Source organism: Crinia signifera, chromosome 7 (assembly GCF_055691185.1).
Source record: "Crinia signifera chromosome 7, ASM5569118v1, whole genome shotgun sequence".
NCBI lineage: Eukaryota > Metazoa > Chordata > Amphibia > Anura > Myobatrachidae > Crinia > Crinia signifera.
This window is the reverse complement of record NC_139223.1, coordinates 119,403,901-119,416,505: the sequence shown is the minus strand read 5'-3', so window position 1 is coordinate 119,416,505 and position 12,605 is coordinate 119,403,901. Positions and strand designations below refer to the sequence as shown.

General features: G+C 47.6%; 1 protein-coding gene across 1 annotated transcript in view; it reads left to right on the top strand.

Moving 5' to 3' along the window:
* The window catches only part of MARCHF4 (membrane associated ring-CH-type finger 4), a 110,402-nt gene that overhangs the window by 2,269 nt on the left and 95,528 nt on the right, over positions 1-12,605 (top strand). The gene's annotated exons all lie outside the window — the stretch shown is intronic.

Genomic DNA, 12,605 nt, shown 5'->3' with positions numbered 1-12,605 from the left:
ATACCCCCACTATCCATGTCGGCATGGAGGTGATTTTATATAGTGTGGCGAGCGCAGTGAGCCACCGATCCCGAAGCGTGGCGAGCATGGCGAGCCCCGCGGGGGACGTGGAAACCTAAGCAGATAGCTTAGTTGGCGCACAACTAACATATAAGTACCGAAAGCACATGTCTGACACATGTTCTAACTTCTATATTGCATATTGTATTGTATGGAGACTGCTGCAGTACTTTCTTCATGGAATACAATCTGTTTCCTGTACACATCCACTTGGCATGTCTATGGTGCTGTATATGTATATTACGCTTAAATACTGCATGTTATCTCCTGCAGTTCAGAATTCCTGCTTTAAGGCCCCCATCCACTAGTGTGATATGGCCACTTTCAGCAGCGTAACTATAATTTTGGCGCCCCCCCGCCGATAATAAAACACGCGCCCCCTCACCCTCACCCCCACCCCGGACGCCGATGCCCCCCCAACCCCCCATCCCCCGCATACTTACCTGTATTCGCTGCGCTGGTCCCGGCTCCCATTCTGGCTTCATTCTGATATGAAACACGGACCATCACAAAATGGCCGCCCCCATACAGCAGACAGTTTCAAAGAACTGGCTGCTATATGGGGGCGGACATTTTATGGTAGCCCGTCGCAATAGCAGAATGAAGCCAGGGGAGCCGGGACCGCCGCAGCGAATATAGGTAACGCTGCGGGGGATGGGGCATTACGATAGCACCGCAGCCCCCCGGCGCCCGCACTTACCCAGCGCCTCCCCGCGACCGCGGGGGCTGCGGTGCTGTAGTTACGCCAGTGGCCACTTTTTATGCGATTCCGTTGCGTCACATAAAAGTCACACTTCAAATTTCATTTACCAGCGATTGCAATGTGAGGAGCTTTCCCGTGCACCTCGCATTGCAGTCGCAGATCCTATGGGCTGCAATGAATATTTGTTGCAGCCTGTAGCCCCTGCTAGGATCGCATGAGATAAATTCTATGCAAAAGAATCGCATACAATGTATATAATGTAATTGTGTCCCCCGGGAGCCGCTAGGTAAGATGGCGGGGTATCGCATGTGAGGTACAGCATGAGATATCTCACACTCGTGTATGGTCGTCTTTACTTCTATTTTATGTTGCGGTGTCAATATTAATGAAGTTTACATTTTCTGATAGATTTCTGAACTTTTTATGTGCAGTACTGTATAATTATGTATAATATCTCACATATTATACATATGACTCCTCTTGCTCTTTCTAACAAAATGCTACTGATGTGTCAACGATTGCGTAGAAAAAGTACTGCATTGTTTATTTCTATTATTATTATGTACCATCTACAATTGGGCCCTTATTCAGATCGCTTCGCTCGGATGCAAATTCGGGCAGCGCACTGATGTTGTACGTATACACATGCACACAACCTTTTCTGCGCATGTCTGTATGCAGGGAACGTGAGAACTCGGCAAGAAGTCCGGTCGCCGAGTGCTCGCTCCTGGCCTTCCGAGCAGGGGTGGAGAGGTGCATTGCGGCCTGATCAGGGTCATTACCATATACACACGTGTGTGCGTATGGAAATGCTGTCATGACATGCGTGCGGGGGGTGGACAGCTGACGTAACCGGATATCAGCTGCCCGACCATATCCCTGCTTTTCTTCGCTCATATGTATGAGTGGTCTAGACCACTTGTACATGGGCGAGCGCTTTCCACATCATTCGATGTGGGCCTTGGTTAAGCTGTGAGTTCCAACTGGAAAATGAAAATTATTACCCAGGGCCCTCTTACTTCTTGGTCTCTCTTTAAATCCCAGTCTGATTTGATTACTGTTTTGTTGACAATTATAAAGTGCAGTGGAATTTGCTAGCACTAATTAAATAAATATTAATAAATAATGATAAATGGCAGAGAACATGATCTAAAGCAGGCATGTCCAACGTTGGCCCTCCAGATGTTGTGAAACTACACATCCCAGCATGCTTTGCCATAGTTTTAGCATTCTCTAATAGCAAAACTGTGGCAAAGCAAGCTGGGATGTGTAGTTTCACAACATCTGGAGGGCCAACGTTGGACATGCCTGATCTAAAGTGTATCGGGAAAGTGTAAATATTACCTGGAAAGTCTAATAGATCTTAACATGTATAGTTTGGAGCAGAGAACGGAAAGGGGGGACATAATGGAAACTTAGAAATAGAACAAGGGATTTAACAGGTGGGAGACATTATTCAAACAAAGAGAAGTTTTAGAACAAGAGACATGCACTGAAACTGGAGGGAGCTAGGTTCAGGGGAAATCTGAGGAAAATTGCTTCCCAGAAAGGGTAGTGCATAAATGGAATAGCGTCCCGTCAGAGGTTGTAGAGGCTAAAAGTAAAGTTATTTAAACATTCTTGGGATAGGCATATAAATATTCTCACAAAAAACAAAGGATTAAAAAGGTGTGAGATTAGTCTGCCCCTCTTTTTCCTAAAGGGAAAAGAGATGCAGACTAGATGGATCAAGTGATTCTTATCTGCCGTCAAAGTCTCTGTCTGTATCATAATAACAATTTAAATTACACCAAAGTTATAATCTTTTCACGGTTACTAAAACTAATGCAAGTGTGGGTTGATTAGATAATTCCATCTTCAGAATGGCATTAGTAGAGTAGCCTGGTTGGAGAAGGATCTTGTGGGCAGCTGCTGAATGCATAGCAACTTTTATACCGCTTGCAGTTGTGCTTTAATTTCCAAATCCAGAAGTAAAGTGACCTAGTGACTTACAGTAGTATCTCACTTCTTACTGTAACATTCGGTGTCTTGGTAACTATAGATTGGTACGTAGCCTTGGAAAGGTACTGTATGTAACAATGCTATAGCTGCATCATGTGGAGATAAGGACTGTCTGGGGCAGATCACAATTTTATTACATACCCCTTAAAGAGTAGCAGACAGGAGAAAGACAATGGGCCGGATGCACTAAGCTTCAAAAGTGATAAAATGGAGAGTGAGAAATAGCTAGCCAATCAGCTTCTACCTGCCACGTCACAGACAGGAGCTGATTGGCTGGTTGTTTATCACTCTCCATTTTATCCCTATTGAAGCTTAGTGCATCTAGCCCAATATCAATTTTCATGAAAATAGAACCTTTGAGGTAGACTTCAATGTGGTACTTCCTATGTCATGAGGCACTGGTTCTTAGTGACTGACAAGGTGTGTTCTCATAGTTGTAAAGTATGGGACAAACAATAACAAATCTTCTGTTGACAGCCAGAACTGGTGAATGATGGGCCCAGGTGCACCAATAGGTTTTGCGCCCAGGTCAGTAAGGAGGGTAGTGCTGGCAATACGGCATGGGTGAAAGCAGTAAAGCTCTCAGGGAGGGCTGAGCACTAAGGAAATTGGGGGCTGTGGAGCAGCAACACAGAGAGCATGGATGTCATGTTAGGGTACTATTTGGGCACCCCCTATGACACACAAATTGGAGAGGATGGTGTAGGGCAGGCATGTCCAAAGTCAGGCCTGGGGGCCAAATGCGGCCCGTGCTGTCATTTCAAGCGGCCCGCAGCCTCCAGCTGGAAGCGGGCAGAGCATCAGATGTGGGAAGCACAGCACATTACACTAAAAGTGGGGCCCCGGCGAGCGTGCCTTTACCTTGCTGTCTGCTGCAGTGAGGTGGTGCCGGCCGCCACAGTCAGATGTGTTTGGCGTCCTACCACTGCTGCAATCATATATCACCCTACTCCACAACATACTTGCCTACCTGACCCTCTCTATGCGGGAGAAAATGCTCTATTTCTGGACTTCCCTGGTAATGTATGATTGCCATCACCTGTGGGGAGCTAGGCAAAGGTGTTTCACCACAGGTGATGGCAATCATATATTACCAGGGAAGTCCAGGAGCAGTGCATTTTCTCCCGCATGGAGAGGGTCAGGTATGCAAGTATGCTCCACTATCACAGTGACAGCAGTGTTTGGGGAGGGGGGCAGCAAGGGGGAAGCTTGCTCCCGTAATATGCAGAGTGGAGGAGGGCGGCAGCAGGAGCCCAACCATCTCCTGTCCTTGCAGTTCCTGCTTTGCCTCTCTGTCCTCTGGCTCACACAAGGGGCTGGGAAACATAAAGAGAAGGGAGGGGGTAGGCAGGGGGACATACAGTCAATGGGAGCAGAGTGGGGGACATACTGTGAAAGAGGCAGTGATGGCCATTCAGAGAAGGGGGAGCAGGGCTGGGGACATACAGTGAATGGGGCAGAGTGGGGTACATAGTGAATGGGGGTCATACAGTGAATGGGAGTCATACAGTGAAGGAGGGTCAGGCCTGGGGACATACAATGAATGGAGGCACTGATGGACATTAAGAGAAGGGGGGCAGGCTGGGGGACAGAATGAATGGGTGCAGAGTGGGGAACATACAGTGAATGGGGGACATACAGTGAAGGAGGGGCAGGCTGGGGGACATACAGTGAATGGGTCAGGCTGGGGGAAATACAGTGAAGGGGCAGGCTTGGGGACATAGAGTGAATGGAGGCAGAGTGGGGGACCATTCTGATGTGATTAATGATTCAAAGAATGTCGGGCTGAATGGTCGGCCCCCACACATTTACACTTCACCAAATCTGGCCCTCGTTGCAAAAAGTTTGGACACCCCTGGTGTAGGGAATCCTGTGTACATCTAAAAAATGTGTGCATTGTCGATTATCCGCTGCAGACGCTATATAAATAAAGGATCATATTAAGAATATTACTACAAATATAAACTATATGGTCAAAAGTATTCAGACACCTGGCCATTACACAAACAGGAACTTTAATAACATTGAATTCAAATTGATATACTTAATATGGAGCTGGTCGCCTTTTGCAGCTATAACAGCATGTACTATTCATTTCATAGAGGGCTTTCCACAAGATTTTTGTGTTTCTGTGGGAATTTTTGCCCATTCATTCTGTCGAACAGTTGTGAGGTCATGCACTGATGTTGGACAAGAAGTCTCGGCTCGCAATCTCTGTTTCAGTTGATTCCAAAGGTACTTGATGGGGTTGAAGTCTAGGCTTTGTCTGAGCCAGTTTTTCAACAGTGAACTCATCAAACAATGGGGCAGATGTATGAAGTGTCGTTATGGGGGAGAAGGGGCATCAGCGCACGTTATGTGGGCTTTCCCCAAACTGTTGCCACAATGTTGGAAGTATAGCATTGTTCAAAATATCTAAAATATCTTAGTAATCTAAAGCATTAAGATTTCCTTTTACTGAAGATAAGTGTACTAGACCAATCCCTGAAAAAACAGCCTCATACCATTATCCCTCTTCATCAAAGGTCACAGTTGACATAATTGAGTCAGAGAGGTAACATTCTCCCAGCATATGCCAAATCCAGACCCACGCATCGGTCTGCCAATCAGAGAAACGTGATTTGTCACTCCTCAAAACACGTTTCCACTGTTCCAAAGGCTAGTGTGAGTGTGCTTTACACCACTCAATCTGATGCTTGGCATTGGACTTGGTGAAGTGAAGCCTGCATGCAGCTGCTCACCCATCGAAACCCATTCCATTAGGTTCCTACCGCACAGTTTTTGCTCTTACATTAATGCCTGTGAAATTTCTGATCTCTTCAGCTATGGAATCAACAGAGCATTCCAGAGCATTGCTCTTTCTAGCAATATCCTCAACAGATCATAACACTAACAACCTGCGGGAACGTGCATTATTGATGATATAGTGGGTACACACTAGACGATGTGCACAAAATTATTGTTAACGATGGTCGTTATCATGCATATCGTTCCCAAACTGTTCCTTGGCTCAGTTAATATAATTTGGCCAAGAGGTGCCGTGAAAGATTTTTTATATCCCAGGGTGCTGTGATTCAAAAAAGTTTACACATGTAAATATAGCCAGAGCTAAATTAGAGCTTCCGGGAGGCCTGGGGCACTTAACACATGTGAGCCCCTATGGTCTAAAATATCAGTATAATAAATAAATATATATATATACATACATACATACATACATACATACATACATACATGCACATTGTATTATTCAAACCTAATCAGCACAAGGCACATGGATAATGGGGGGATTCTGGTTGGTTTGCAAAAGCAAACTGCTTCCTTAATGGACAAAGGGCCTTATTCTAGTTCACTCTTAGAGGCAAATTCCTTCTTAGCTGGACAAAACCATGTGCACTGCAGGTGGGGCAGGTGTAACTTGTGCAGAGAGAATTGGATTTGGGCGGGGTTTTCTTCAAAGCGAGATCTATATTGCAGTGTAAAAATAAAGCAGTCAGTATTTTCCCTGCACAGAAACAAAACAACTTACCCAAAGTTAAATCTCTCTGCACAAGTTACATCTGCCCCCCTGCAGTGCACATGGTTTTGTCCAGCTAAGAAGGAATTTGCCTCTAAGAGTGAACTAGAATAAGGCCCAAAACCATGTGCACTGCAGGTGGGGCAGATGTAGCATGTGCAGAGAGAGTTAGATTTGGGTGGGATGGGTTCAAACTGAAATCTAAATTGCAACGTAAAAATAAAGCAGCCAGTATTTACTCTGCACAGAATCAAAATAACTCACCCAAATGTAACTCTCTCAGCACATGTTACATCTGCCCCACCTGCAGGGCAGCATGGTTTTATCAAGTAAAGGAGTTTGCTTTTGCAAACCAACCAGAATCACCTGCAATGTTCACACATCATCTTCCCACAGTGATCCTCTATTAGTAGCTGTACAGCCAACAACTGAAATTTAGAGCCTAATTCAGACCTGTTCGCTAAGCTGTGTTCAATCGCAGTCTAGTAAACAGGTCAGCGCCACCCACCACCCCGCCGGACACCCCCCACCCGTATCGCCTCAGTAACATGCGAGGGGATGTGTCTGAGAACACATCCCCTCGCATGTGGCCGAAGGGAAGAGAAATCATTTGATGTTTGCCGACCATCAAATGATTTCTCTCCCCTTTGGAAATAAAAGTGAAAACTGACTTTTATTTCCATCACTGCTCACTGAAATGTGGGCGAGCGCGCCCATGGGAACGCCCAGCTTCCTAATACCAGTGTTTCCTAATACCAGTGCTTCCCAATGTCAGTAGTTAATTGGCTCTATCCCAGGAGTCTTGCTAAAACCTCCAATAGGGAACCAGACAGCTTCTGCATGGTACATACTTGACTACCCCCCCCCCCCCCCTTCCCGTCCGGGAGGCTCTTGAAAATCAGGTCCCCCTCCTGGCCCATTGGGAAGGTGGGTGTGTTTCCTGAATGGTTCCTGGAGCTCCTGCACTCCCTTTCTCCTCAAGACAATTTCAGGAATTTGTTACTCACCAGGGAGGGGTTAAAATGATGCAAATTGCACCATTTCGCGTAATTTTAGCCGCATCTCCTCTTAGCAGACACGAAACGTTCCCCAGCCTGTCACTCAGGCAGCGAGCTCCCCGGTGAATAAAAAATTTGCCAAAGGCACTCGCTGCGGGGGTTTGCACATGCGAATTATTGCGCAAAGCCCCACCAACGGGGATGGGGTCGAATTCGGACCTGTGCGAAAAGGACTAATTCAGCAGACTAATACCTGTGCTCCCCAATGTCGGTGCTTTGTCATTTCCAGCCTTTGGCATTTTCTCTGTGGTAAAAAAGCTGAAAGCCTCCCAATGCATAGCAATGTTCCCATGCAGCTTGTTTTATATTAGGATGACTCACTCACAAAATGAGCAAATACCCACAGATTCAGAGAAATCAGTGTGGAAAATGTTCTTATTATCTGAAGAGAATTTCAAGCACTTTTTAAGTAGGGTTGCAATTCAATTGTTTTTAGTGTAACCCCAATACTGTCCAATATTGATACTTGCTTATTTTAGGTCTATACTGTATACAGTACTGTTACTATTTTGTACAGTACAAAAACAAAAAAAAGCAGCAAATTCATCCATCTAATGCTGCTTTCCCACTGCCTACACGGGTAAAGACCCAGTTTTTTTAAACGGGTCTTTAAACGTGTAAAAGCCATAAAGCCTCTTTCCCACTGCAGCTTTTAAACGGTAAATTACCGTTTAAAAGCCGTTTTTGTCCCATTCCCACTTACCCGTTTAAAGACCCGTTTAAAATGATAGTAAAGATGGAGGGGGGGGGGGGGTTTAAAAAAAAAAACAAAAAAAAACGGCATGGGATCCCCCCCCCACTGCCGTAACCAGTACCAGGCTGAAAGAGCCGGGGCTGGTATTAAAAAATCAGGAAACCCGACAAATAGGGCTTCGCTGATTTTTTAAAACCAGCCCCAGGCTCCAGGTCCGGGGCTGGTTCCCAAAATACGGGGGACAAAATGACTAGGGGTCCCCCGTATTTTAAGAACCAGCCCCAGGCCAAACCAGCCAGCAGGGTAATGCCATAGCCGGGGGACACTTATGATATAAGTTCCCACGGCCAAAGCATTCATCCCTACTGACCAGTCAGCCTGGCCAGGGGCCCTGGGGGAGTGGGGACCCCCCCAATGAAGGGGTCCCCCCCTCCAGGACTTACCTGACCAGGCTGAAGCCTGGTACTGTCCCCGATGCCCCTGGGCGGTGGGCATCGGGCTGATGGAATGGTGTAAAAAAAATAGAATAAAAACTATTGTCTTTTGCTGTGGAACTATGAGTCCCAGCAAGCCTACCCCGCAGGCTGGGACTTGGAGAACCACAAGTCCCAGCCTGCGGGGCATTAAAGGGCCCGCTGGCACTTGTAGTTCCACAGTAAAAGAAAGAGTTAAATAAACACACTGACACACGTGAAAAATAAAAGTTTAATACATACATACAAACACACTGATACTTACCTATCTTGAGCCCGTAGGTAGCCTTCAGTCGGTGTCGGCATCCGGTGTCGGCATCCTCCTCCGGTGTCGGTGTCCGGTTCCGACGCAATCCATAGGTGTAGCTGTGGAAGGAAACTATACTTACAAGTGTCCTCCGGCGAAGATCACGTCCTCTTCTGTCCATGTAGCATCCCCGGGACTTGGCAAAATAACAAACCGGCTTAACGCGAAACCCACGGACTGTGAGCAGAAGCCGCACGGTGTTTGTTTACATTGTGCGGCTCCGCCCCCGAATGCCGCTATTGCCGCCTTGCGGCCTAGCAGCTCCTGATTGGCCGCTAGGCCGCAAGGCGGCCAATAGCGGCATTCGGGGGCGGAGCCGCACAATGTAAACAAACACTGTGCGGCTTCTGCTCACAGTCCGTGGGTTTCGCGTTAAGCCGGTTTGTTTTTTTGCCAAGTCCCGGGGATGCTACATGGACAGAAGAGGACGTGATCTTCGCCGGAGGACACTTGTAAGTATAGTTTCCTTCCACAGCTACACCTATGGATTGCGTCGGAACCGGACACCGACACCGGAGGAGGATGCCGACACCGGATGCCGACACCGACTGAAGGCTACCTACGGGCTCAAGATAGGTAAGTATCAGTGTGTTTGTATGTATGTATTAAACTTTTATTTTTCACGTGTGTCAGTGTGTTTATTTAACTCTTTCTTTTACTGTAGAACTACAAGTGCCAGCGGGCCCTTTAATGCCCCGCAGGCTGGGACTTGTGGTTCTCCAAGTCCCAGCCTGCGGGGTAGGCTTGCTGGGACTCATAGTTCCACAGCAAAAGACAATAGTTTTTATTCTATTTTTTTTACACCATTCCATCAGCCCGATGCCCACCGCCCAGGGGCATCGGGGACAGTACCAGGCTTCAGCCTGGTCAGGTAAGTCCTGGAGGGGGGGGACCCCTTCATTGGGGGGGTCCCCACTTCCCCAGGACCCCTGGCCAGGCTGACTGGTCGGTAGGGTTAATGCTTTGGCCGCGGGAACTTATATAATAAGTGTCCCCCGGCTGTGGCATTACCCTGCTGACTGGTTGTGCCTGGGACTGGTTCTTAAAATACGGGGGACCCCTAGTCATTTTGTCCCCCGTATTTTGGGAACCAGCCCCGGACCTGGAGCCTGGGGCTGGTTTTAAAAAATCAGCGAAGCCCTATTTGTCGGGTTTCCTGATTTTTTAATACCAGCCCCGGCTCCTTCAGCCTGGTGCTGGTTACGGCAGTGGGGGGGGATCCCATGCCAATTTTTTTTTAACGGGTAAAGGGCTACCCCTTTCCCACTGCCGAAAAAACGGCTCTTACACAGTAAAAACACTGCTTTTTACCCGGTTAACAAATACCGGTATTTGTTACCCGTGTAAAGCAACCTGGAGCTTTCCCACTGCAGCTCTAGCCGTTTAAAAAGGCTAAAAAAACGGCATTTTACCGTGTAAAGCCTGCAGTGGGAAAGGGGTATCAGGCAGGCATGTCCAAACTGTGTCCCTCCAGCTGTTGTGAAACTACACATCCCAGCATGCCTTGCCATAGTTTTGGCAATCTCTAACAGCAAAACTATGGCAAGGAATGATGGGACTTATAGTCCACAACAGCTGGAGGGCCATAGTTTGGACATGCTTGATCTAAGGGGTTTCCCTTATAGGGTCTAAGTCAGTGGTTCCCAAACTGTGTGCCATGGCTCCCTGGGGTGCTTCGGGACACATGCAGGGGTGCCCTGGGTTGGTGGTCCAGGACCATCTCTAATTATTAATGGTTAATTATTTATGAGCAAAACCAGTGCTGGTGGCTGCCAATCATAAAATATGTACAAACAGAAGCAATTCCTGCCCTTTACCACCAGGGCCGGTGCTAGGGTGTCCGGCGCCCTCCTGCAAACCATACATTTTGCACCCTTTCACATTGCCATTGCAACAAGCTGTAGCCCGATTGTGGGAGTGTATGCAACATTCAATCCTATGGAGGCTCTCGGGTGCATGTACATGTATGCATACACCTTCTCAGTGCTGTGTCCGCAAAATGTTGCAGGCACTAAAGGTGCCCATACACACTGCGAGAATCGCATACGTTATGGGCCAGATCGAATCGCATCGCACGACATGCATGCAATGTGTGTGCGATGCGATCCGAAAGCAGTACAAAAAGTATGTGCAGCACTCGTGACTGAGGGGGAAAAGAGGGGAGAGAAGGAGGAGATGGAAGAAGAGGGGAGGAGATAGAGGGGGTGGAGTGTTGAGGGCTGGCAGCGGCACTGGCACAGCACACTGAGAAGAGGGAAGGAAGGGGAGGTGGCGCTGCTGCCTGTTCGTCATTTGATTGACAGCTGACAGGCACAAGGAGCAATGGGTAGGGGGCGGATCCGGACATGACATGTCATCCAGGCATTCACAGACAGTGCTACATGCCTCAGAGCAAGTGTCCGTGAGGAAGAGGGGGCAGGTCGCAGGAGGAGGACAGTGTGTGCGCGGTGCAGGGAGCTGCTCAGCCTCTCCATACTGCCACCCGCTGTCAGACAGGCGCTGCGGGTGGCATGCAGGAGGCAGTGACAGTGAGGGCTGAGGCAGCTTTAGCAGAGCAGGGAGGGAGACAGCGCCTTTTCAGCATGGCGCCTCCCTGCTTTGCAGGAGCTGCTGAGTGGGTAGCGCCGGCCCTGCTTACCACATAACTGCACTTAAGAATCACATATAAACCCAATCTAATTAATTTATTTTTGGCCTAGGGGTGCCGTGAAAAAATTCTGATATTCTAGGGTGCTGTGATTAGAGAAAGATTGGTAACCCCTGGTCTAAGGTAAAAAGAGATTCATACATTACATGTCTTCGACTTCATCATGTCTTTTGTCATTGAATGCTACTGCATTGACATTCTGAGAAAAGCGGACATAGATAGAATCCCTGAGAGGAGACTCTGCAGTTGTTCTGGGAGCTGGACTTTTCATAATTAAGCCCTGCCCCCATTTCGGCAAAATGCCGCTATTCACAGCTCTTAGGGGAAAAGGTGGTACTAAATTACGCGATTTGCTGAGTGCCTTGCTTACCCTTCCTTGAGGCCATGAGGGGGACACAATTATCAGGACCCTCCCGGCCAGTCTGTGATTTTCTGAGCCGACATGTGCTGACAGGCGGTATTTCATGCCCTACCATCCACTAGGGTATGGAGGGAGAATAAAATAGGGTTCTTGTGTAGTTGCCATGCTGGCACCGTGAAACTACACAAGTACCTAAAATAGTGTGCCGAACATAGCGAGGCACCGTTCCCTAAGCATGGCGAGCGGACGCGGTGCACCGATATGGTGCCAGTGTCGAAAAAAGTGAAAAACCCATGTTGACCTTTTGACTGTCGAACTTGCCAATGTCAACCTAATGCTTGTGTCAACCTAAATGACCCTGTCAACCTATCCCCATGTCAACCTAAGCCCACTTCAGTGGTCGACCCAACGCATGTCGACCTCGGTTGTGTCAACCCTTTGACCCTTCTATGTCTCTTGCTTTGGTTTCTCCTCCCACTCTCTCTATCTCTCTAACATCAGTATGTTTCAAGGGCCTGTTTATGAATTTAATATAATTATATGCTGTCCATTGTTAAAGTCTCTAAGGAGGGTATCCTATTGTCATTTACCACACAGCAAAAACAGGACTGCTTATCAGGGATTATGCTTTGCTTGCCTGAGCCACAGGCGGAAACATAATGTCTGCTAAGTGCTAGCATTGGGGACTCATCCCACAGGCATCAGGGTAAATAGGATAGCCCCTGCTGAGCCTATTGGCAGTGATATATTACCGCTGTTTATAGGATATCCCCAAGCAAATTTT